A 10231-nucleotide genomic window follows, 5' to 3' on the forward strand; every position below is an offset into this window, starting at 1 on the left:
ATGAGATGATCTAAATGTAGTAAAGATACTACACACACACATTTCCCACCAATGACAAATCTTGTGTGCCATTGCCCTTAATAACAAAACTCAGTGTTCTGTATTGTAGTGTTTTTGCAAACTTCTGCATACCTTTTACTAGGTTTACCTGCAGATGAGTTAGGTCTCCTTGACTGGCAGAGCATAGAGTTCTCGTTGGTCTGATCGCTGGCAAATATATCCAGAAAGCATCTGGACAGCTGTATGCTATTGAGGCCAGTAGAATTTAGGAATAAAACAATGTGGGGTCCAGAATTGGGGATCTTTATGTATGGCAGTATTTATGACTTGTCTAAATATCAAACTAAAGTTACTTACCTTTACAGGACCTCCATAGACTGCTTGCAAAGCTTCTGACTGTTTTGCAGACCGTCTCCTTTATGCTTTTGAAGGAGCAGTGTAGTCAGCTAGTGTTTATTTTTAACCACACAGTCAACACCTTTTTTTAAACATATTATCAGGTAAACATTTGGAAGAAGGTTCGTAAATGCTGCCTGGCCACATTACTCACAGCCAGGCTTTACATAACAACTAGAGTGCTCTGCCTCAGTTTAACACTGAGAATGAGGTTGATCATTGCAGCCTGCTACCTTTAGAGGCAAATGTGTAATAAATATATTTTGTAACATGCACAGATGCTGCTCGCTCTACTAGCTTAACACTGCAGTCAGACCACAGAGCACTAAATACTTACATACAAATATTTCAGCTGAGCAGCCTCTCCACAGGAGTTATGCTCCTGTAACAAGGATGTTAAGTCGCCAACTTTATGATTTTTTATTTTTTTGTTTAGTCCATGGCATTAGGAGGTGCAACATCTCATAACTTGCAGTTGGACCATACCCACTCGATGGGTCTAAGTAAAAAAAAAAAAAGTTTTTATATCACAATAGACTACATCAGTGATTTCTGAATTAGAAATAATATCATTACTTAAATAGGGGGGAACTGGGCAGAAATGTGCTAATCACTCCCTCAGCCACCTGACTTCCTGCCTGTCTGTTTATTGACCCCACTTTACTATTGGGTTTGCAAGGCCAGGGCAGTTTTAATAAGTTGAATTGGTTTAGCTTTTTAAATTTTCTATTCATAAGACATTGGGGCAGATTTATCAAAATGTTAGCTTAGAGCTTAATAAAACTCACCCACATCCTATTCAGTCCTATGGGATTTTTAGGACCATATTTATCAATGGGTGAAAGTTCGAGTTTGCCATTTGATAAATAAACTTCTAAAAATCCCTTGGAATGAATAGGAAGTGGGTGAGTTTATATCTATTAAGCTCTAAATTCACATTTTGATAAATCTGCCCAATTGTGTCCTCTCATTATGTCCTGTCGGTTGCTTTCCAATTAAACAGTATGGTCTAATCAAAAAGTGGTTCATACTTGCAGCCAAGTGCCCAGTAAAACGCAGGACGCTACAAAACCGGTTAAGGAGCATTTACTGCAATTTTTTTTAAAGAAAATTTTGTGTTTTTGCAAATTGCAGACAGGCAAGCCTTTTTATTCTGTAAATAAATAGATTGTACAGCTGTATGTGTTCACTTGCTGCTCTTCTCCAGGAGGGGGCATGGCAAACTCAGTCCTTGCCCAGAGGGGAGGGAGGCCTTTAGCAGTCAGTGTGCCAGCCAAACATAAAAGTGTAAGTATGCCTGTCCCTTGCTGATCTGCTCCTGTGTGCCAGCTGTGTTCCCCAGTGGTATTTTGCTGCTTGTAATTTAAGCACGTCCTATGATATTTTTTCTCCCATGTCTTCTTATCTGTAGCAAGATGCTGGAATGAATTCTCTGGTAAAGCACCAAGTCACATATTTATCTGTTACGCCACCATTTGCACCTATGTTTGCCATAAATAATGTTTTGAGCTTATTTTTTCCTGCAGCTGTTCTATATTAGCTCAATTGCTAAGCAGTCTTTGGATGCTTTGCTAATTGCACCTTATTTAATATTCTCTGGCATATTTTTCCAAATACCTGTATGGGATCTAATATCCAGAATGCTTGGGTCCTGGAGTTTTCCAAATAAGGGATCTTTCCATAATTTGGATTATACTTTAAGTCTACTACAAATCATTAGAACATCAAATAAACCAAATAGGATTTTTTTTTTTTTTATTTCCAATAAGGATTAATTATATCAAAGTTGGGATCAAGTACATGGTACTGTCATTATTGCAGAGAAAAAGGAAATTTTTAAAAATTAGAATTATTTGGTTAAAATAGAGTCTATGGAAGATTGCCTTCCCATAATTCTGAGCTTTCTGGATAACAGGTTTCCGCATAAGGGATCTCATTTCAGTATATAATTTCCCTGTGAGACTTTTAATCATAATGGTCACATACCTGTGGCCTTAGTTTAAAGCAGGGGTGGGCAAACTACGGCCCGCAGGCCACATCCGGCCCGCCGACGACACCAAGTCTCATCACGCGAGACTTGGTGTCATTGGCGTAACGCTGGCCTGGCCCGGGGGTAAGTAAATGTGGCCCGTGAGCCAAAAAGTTTGCCCACCCCTGGTTTAAAGCCTTGCTTTGGGGTTCACAACACAGGGCATATCCAGTTTGATTCCAGGGCATATCCAGTTTGATTCCAGGACATAACGGATTCATTTTCTGTAACTGTATGCAGGCTTTCTTACGATGCTCTTGCCTATGAGAATGTATAAACATACACGCTCTCATGACATTATTCTGCTTTACTTTAGCAGAGCAAATGGCTCTGTGATTACTTTCCTGGCATCCATTGTTTTATGTTCTTTTATCTTTAGTGCATACCATACTATTCTCTTTATATGACCTTTTTTTCTGCTTGTGAAATAGAAATAGGCAATTATTTTGTTAATGCCAAGACCATTAGAAACAAGTAAGACCTTTTTACATAATACTGTAAATTATATAATAGTCACATTGTCAAAGCAGGATCGGTTTATATTATTCGTTAATGCAGGATCTTCATTAAATGAAGCAAAGAAGATTTAGTTGCCCAATTATGGCTAGCTCTCGGTTAGTAAAACATACACCAACAATTTTTACTGTTCATTTTTGTAACTCTTTACTGGAAATGTGCACCAGTATATATTTGGCTGCTTATATTCTCTCCCCTGCTGCTTGTAGCAGACACCTGGTTACTAACTGGCCTGGAGAACTGACTGGTACAATGTAAAAGCAGGAGTGAGTGCATAGAACAGAAATACAAAGACAGATACTTCATTGCAATGACATTGACAAATAACTTTAAAGCAGTGGTTTAACTATGATGTGAAATGGGTAAGGGTCAACAGATGTAGGGAGTCAGGTATTAGGTGTGGGCTTATCTTGTGTCATTATGCCCCTGTGTTTTCATAAATATAAAAATGTTAATGTATATTGGGGTAAAAGTGTTTGGGTGGACACCCCCTTTAAATGTATGATTAAAAAAAACACGTTCTGTGAAGGTTTTATACAGTATTCAGGCTCACCACCTTGCTTCCTCTTCTATTCACATGTGGTACTTCCTCTCACTTCTTTCCTCCCTTTAGCTTTCCACTGTTCAATATTTAGTGCTACCATCAAGACTCCTCTTTATGTAAAGAAATACATTTTCCTTTAATGTGTGAGACTCGTTAAGCCCATAAGTATTTTGAGAGTATAAATTCCATTGATCTAGCACAGTGATCCCCAACCAGTGGCTCATGAGCAACCAACCCCTTGGATGTTGCTCTCGGTGCCCCAAACCAGGTAGTTATTTTTGAATTCCTGACTTGGTGGCAAGTTTTGGTTGAATAAAAACAAGATTTACTACTAAATAAAGCCTCCTGTAAGCGGATATTGTGCATAGAGGCTACCTAATAGCCAATCTTAGCCCTTACTTGCATCTTTGTGATGTTTGTGTTGCTCTCCAAGTCTTTTTACATTTGACTGTGGCTCGCGAGTAAAAGGTTGGGAACCCCTGGTCTAGCACTAATGATAGCAGTTTCTACCTCATGCCTTTAACCTTCCAACTTTCCTTGACTTTTCTGTTAACACGACATATAGATTGGAGAAAAAAAAGCTGAAATGTATGCAAAATGTGACTTTCATAAAAGTAAAAGTAGGTAGGTCCAAGTATGAAGGAGCATGGATGAGGCCTGGCTTGAAAGAGAAAAATGTAGAGTTTGTATTTCTGAAGATTATCCTTATATCTTTTTTTTTTTTTTTTTTTTTTTTTACTTTAGGCTGCATCATTTAATTGTCATAATCTGTCAAAAATATATGAAAAATATTGAATACTATGTTTATAGGACATAAACCTTTTGTAATGGGTCCCATTTTACAATGTGTTGCATCCTCCATTTGCACTTAATGGGGGATGGGGGAAACAAGTGGTGTTCTGGGGACTGTAATGTCAAACATCTCCTCCCATTTTGCAATTTTATAAATTTCTCACTGGAGATTGTTTTATTTAAATGTAGTCATATTGACTATGTATAGCTTATATGCATATAAATATATAATATAAATATATAAGAAATATATACGGTCACATCGGTTTTCTTAAAGGTGCTGTCCCACTTGCTATCTCTACTTTGCAATATATATCTCTTTTCCCCACACTTCTATGCGTTCTGTTTTTCCATTTGTTTCAATGTGTGTTTAGATAAAAACATTTATATATATATATAAATAATGCCTGTCTGTGTAAATATTCTCACACATGCATACATTTTCACACATATAGGGGCTGATTTACTTACCCACGAACGGGTCGAATGGAGTCCGATTGCGTTTTTTTCGTAATGATCGGTACTTTGCGATTTTTTCGGATTCTTTACGAATTTTTCGGATCCAATACGATTTTTGCGTAAAAACGCGAGTTTTCCTATCCATTACGAAAGTTGCGTAAAAAGTTGCGCATTTTGCGTAGCGTTAAAACTTACGCGAAAAGTTGCGCATTTTTCGCGTAAGTTTTAACGCTACGCAAAATGCGCAACTTTTTACGCAACTTTCGTAATGGATACGAAAAACTCGCGTTTTTACGCAAAAATCGTATTGGATCCGAAAATTCGTACAGAATCCGAAAAAATCGCAAAACATACGAAAAAGTCGCAAAATATTCGTTTTCAAATCGGAACTTTTCCAATTCGGGTCGGATTCGTGGGTTAGTAAATCAGCCCCATAGTCATGAGGGAGTATCAAGTACTTCAGGTTTATGCACACGCTGAAGGCTATGAAGTAATTTAAGTGTGTTTTACCGGTTTCTGGCTTTTATAAGTTATTACATAATCAAAAAGGGTTGGATAATCACAGGTGGGTGTCTGTAAAGCCAAAGGAAGGACAAGGAAAAGCTTGGAAGAGAAAACGTTTTCCCTTTTTGACATGATCTCATTATATAAAAAGAACTTTCATAAAAGAATGTATTTTTGCACAGACATAGCTCATTTTACAGACTGAATGATACAAGCCATTTTTCAACCTCTGTAGGCTCATAGAGTCATGAAACACCTCCATTATCTTGTTCGATTGTAAAGCGATAAATTCTTGAATTTGAAACATTCCATAGTGGGTGTTGCACAAATTCTCTAGGAAGCAGAGGGACTTTACCCATAATCCATTATTCGAAATAGAAAATGTTAATGGAGTGGGGGAGCATGGCACTTTGAGCCTAAGGGGATTAGTTAATTGTTTGTCAGAGACTATCATGGTTTCTTTAAATCTGTGGAATCGGATATGTCTGTGGAAAAAAATTGTATTTCTGGAAGTTCAGATAGTGTTTATATTCCTTTTCTACATAAGTTCTACCCCCCAGTGATATTTAATTACTAATGTTAGACCCTGGGCAGGCACCCCCTTTGCCAAAAACACGTGAGCTTGGGTACTCTTCTAGTGAGCACCATATCATTGTCTCCTGTCTTTGGAATCCTTTCTCCCACACTGGGCTGTGCGCATGCAAAGTAGAGTAAAAAGGGGCAGGTCTGGAGTTCAAGAGTAGCAATTATATTTACTGGGGGGTGGTGCTTAATAGATTGGAATGTTCCTGTGATTAAGCCTTTCCTTCTCCCATAAATGATACAAAACTGTGGTTTAATAATGAACTTTGTAGATCCCCTAACTTGCCACATGGAAGAAATCTAGAAAATTGTTGGCCCACACTAGGGGTTGAACCCTTACAGCAAATAGAGCAAAGAATTATTTTGCATCTGTTAACAAATGTGGTTGGCACGGTTAGCTGCATTACACACTGTGGGTTTATAGTGTATTTTCTCTATAACCATATATAAAATGTTTTACAAAGTGTAAATTTGATTGTAGACCAACCATTTTTATGATTTTAGTGCTCCTTTTTGCATTCTACCCAACTTTGGCACCCTCTGCCTTGCTTTACAACTCCGCGTTCTACCCAACTTTGGCACCCTCTGCCTTGCTTTACAACTCCGCGTTCTACCCAACTTTGGCACCCTCTGCCTTGCTTTACAACTCCGCATTCTACCCAACTTTGGCACCCTCTGCCTTGCTTTACAACTCCGCATTCTACCCAACTTTGGTACCCTCTGCCTTGCTTTACAACTCCGCATTCTACCCAACTTTGGCACCCTCTGCCTTGCTTTACAACTCCGCATTCTACCCAACTTTGGCACCCTCTGCCTTGCTTTACAACTCCGCATTCTACCCAACTTTGGCACCCTCTGCCTTGCTTTACAACTCCGCATTCTACCCAACTTTGGCACCCTCTGCCTTGCTTTACAACTCCGCATTCTACCCAACTTTGGCACCCTCTGCCTTGCTTTACAACTCCGCATTCTACCCAACTTTGGCACCCTCTGCCTTGCTTTACAACTCCGCATTCTACCCAACTTTGGCACCCTCTGCCTTGCTTTACAACTCCGCATTCTACCCAACTTTGGCACCCTCTGCCTTGCTTTACAACTTCGCATTTACCAAATCTTTTGGTTCAGAAGAGCTTTCCTATTTTTTTCTTGCACTAGCTATACATATATAATTTTAAACTACCTTTGTTTTATTCTTAAAACATGTTTGTTTTAAAATCCTGCAGCGCATACTCCGTATTGGATAGCAAAAGATTTTATCTCTGCAGATTTAAGCGATCTTAGACTTTTTATGCCAGTGGGGCCTTTCCAGTTCAGAAGACTTTTCTGGCAATTAAATGGGTTTAATAAGATAAACCACCTTTAAATATATGTTGCGTGGTTGCATGTTCTCTTTTCATGTAACCCAAACATGCTGCTAAGTGGCACTGCACCTTTTATATGTTTAACCTGAAAAATGATTGTGTTGTGCTGAGCCAGGATTTCTTCGTTTACTTGCTTTCCATAATGGTTATATAATTTAATAAAAAGAGAAATTGCTATTTATCATATTGCATTTAAAGATTGGAAATTTTATTCTTGGCCCATTTTGTTTTGATACAAACAAATCAGAAAATTTCGTCCCCACTTTTCTAACAATGTGCAGTGTAATTTAGAAGAATGTACAGAGTAGACCGTCTTTGTAGGTTTTATGTTATGGAAAATCTTTTCCTCACATTTAACTGCTGAGGAATGTATGTATGTTTACTTCCAGATATTTCAAATAAAAGTTTTTAAATATGGGACAGTCTGGTGTATGCCTATAAGCGCATTGCCTTTTTTTTTTTTTTTCTAGGAAATAAATATTTCTTCCCAACCAAGTGGCATCTTATCTGTTAACACATACCATTGTTCTGTGTGCATGCATCATCATCACAGCATTAGATATTAGCAGCAAAACATGTTCTCATGTTGTTGCTTATGAGAGTTTATAATATATTTTAGCATTTTTTTGTGCAAAGGTTGATATATAGTGGTATAGAGTATCTATAACGGGAAATAACACAAATCTTATCCTAATTGGCATTTAGGTTGTCTGTCGTTTACCATTCGCTTATCAGGACCCATCAATGAATCTTTGTGGTCCTCATCTGAAAGTATTTTCTAGTTTACCTAATCTGGATTATTTTCTGACAGACCTGTCTTTTTGTCAGAAAGGCCCCCAAACATGGGTCAATAGGCTACCAAGTTGTTAGCTTTTATCTACCAATGTGTGACCAGCCTGAGTAAACATTAGACGTCTACTTTTTGCAAGTCTTGTTCTATTGCCAATACACCAGTAATACATTTCTCAGTAGTTAGTACAGGGGTGCTCACAGATTCTGTCCCATTAAGATGCAAATGCAGAGGTCTGTTTTGTGAACATAGGGGTTTTTTTTTGTTTTTTAACACAAGAACAAACAGGAGGTTAATTTGGTTGTTGACAGTAATATGGTTTTGAGATCTACTAATGACCAACTAAAGGTCAACTGATAGATATTGATTAACATTTTTGGCACCCCTGAGTTGTCATGTTCCGAATTAGGAATGTATTAATTCCTCTAATTTATTTCAGAAAAGCAGCTCTTTATAAAAGTGCTCCTTGTATCAAGGCTATGTGCTCATTGGGCATTTTTATTAAAAACTAAACTAAAATTTTGTAAACTGTGATAAGAACTATAACTACTTAAGTAATTGTTTACTTATAATTTCTGTGGACTGGGTACAGCAGAGGCAGGTCACCTGGAAAAAAAAAAAAAAAAAAAGCTAATAAAAATGAATAACTGTTGGTACGATCCTGCTTAGGACCGTGTACAGGCTTTCTGTGGAAGGAGAGCTCAAGCGGTAAGCCATTTTACAGTAACATTTAGTCTTGAGTCTCGTTTACTTTATATCCCTGGTATTACAGGTGTGTTACTTATTTAATGCATGTTATATAGTTATGCCACTTTAAGCAAAAAAAAAAATCTCTTTGGCGCATACCTTGCCTCCAGCCTTGTTTAGCTGCCCATTGCTCGCTTAATTGCAGTGGGCAGTGAACTTTAGGGGAATGGTGAAGGAGGCTACAATACAGCAAACCCTGTGGTCTGGGCCACCCTGTGGCTGTGGGGTCTGCTGTATAGTAACAACAGCCCCCTTTTACAGTTAAAACATGAAGACCAACAGCAAACAATCTTACAGGGCAGGGGCAGGAACCAACCCCTAAATATAGTGTAACACTTGTTTGGCTATGATATGGCAAAACCCAGGCTAGTGATAGGTATAGAGCATGTGTTACATGCGACCTTAATACACAGGAGGTAGTAATGGAGCTGAGGGTGTAGTTGAACTACAACTAGATAGAGCTTGTGTGGTGCAGATGGAATAATGGACGCCAGAAAGGTTCTTGCTCATGAACTATAGTACAATTTATTGGACAAAGGCACAACTTGATAGTGCAGCAGGGTATACTCACAGACACAGCAGTATAGAATGTGTGATCACCGTGAAAGATACAAGGGTGACACTTAGGCACAGAATAACCCACTTGGAGGATGCACAGAGGATTAGTTGACACCTGAGATATAGACCTTTCAGAAGGGAGTGTTCCGGCCGACTGTGGTCCAGGGGAGAGCTCCTAACACTGGTACCTGGCGTCTAATAAAACCGGTCCCTAAAGAACGACTACAGAGCCGGGGTGGACTAAACCCTTTTTACAACTCCTGGTTGGGGCTATTGACTGCCCTTGCTAGATAAGCTGACTACAAATCACCTCTCCTAGAGGGTGCTATAAGTGAAACTGTCTGCGCTGGCTAGTTCTCATTCACGGGGCCCTGTCCCCGACTTACAATTAAGCAGTTCTCTTTACTGGGGCCAATGCCTCAGGCTCAGTGACAGGTGCCTTTAGACACCAACAGCCAAAGAGGAAGACACTTCCTTGTGCAAGACACTATATAGTCTGCACAAGGGGAGTGGTCAACCTGGGCTAAACCTATAGGGGGTAGCCTAATAACTGTAATCTGAGTGTAGAGGGCTCTGCCCTATTACAGCACAGATAAGATATAGATAAGGGATAACACCATAGGGAGCTTAACCCTATGGGTCCCTACAATAGCATAAAGTAATATGCCACTGAAAGGACCCTGGTACCATTACAAATTTGTGGCCCTTGTGTAACGACTCTTTAAGGAAAGATCATGTGTTTCTGCCTGAATGGCTGCTGGCATATATCCATAGAGAGGTATTTTGTTTTAGGAGCTGAACTATGCTTTTAAATAACCCACCAGGGCTGTTTGTAGTTATGGTCACCTTAAAAGTACTGATAAGGACTTCAGGAACTAATAAAAGCTACCAATCTGAGCCCCAACCCGCAGTTTACCTGTCTATGGGGCCCTCAAGGAGGCCTGTTCAGCCCA

Source organism: Xenopus tropicalis, chromosome 3 (genome assembly GCF_000004195.4).
Source record: "Xenopus tropicalis strain Nigerian chromosome 3, UCB_Xtro_10.0, whole genome shotgun sequence".
NCBI lineage: Eukaryota > Metazoa > Chordata > Amphibia > Anura > Pipidae > Xenopus > Xenopus tropicalis.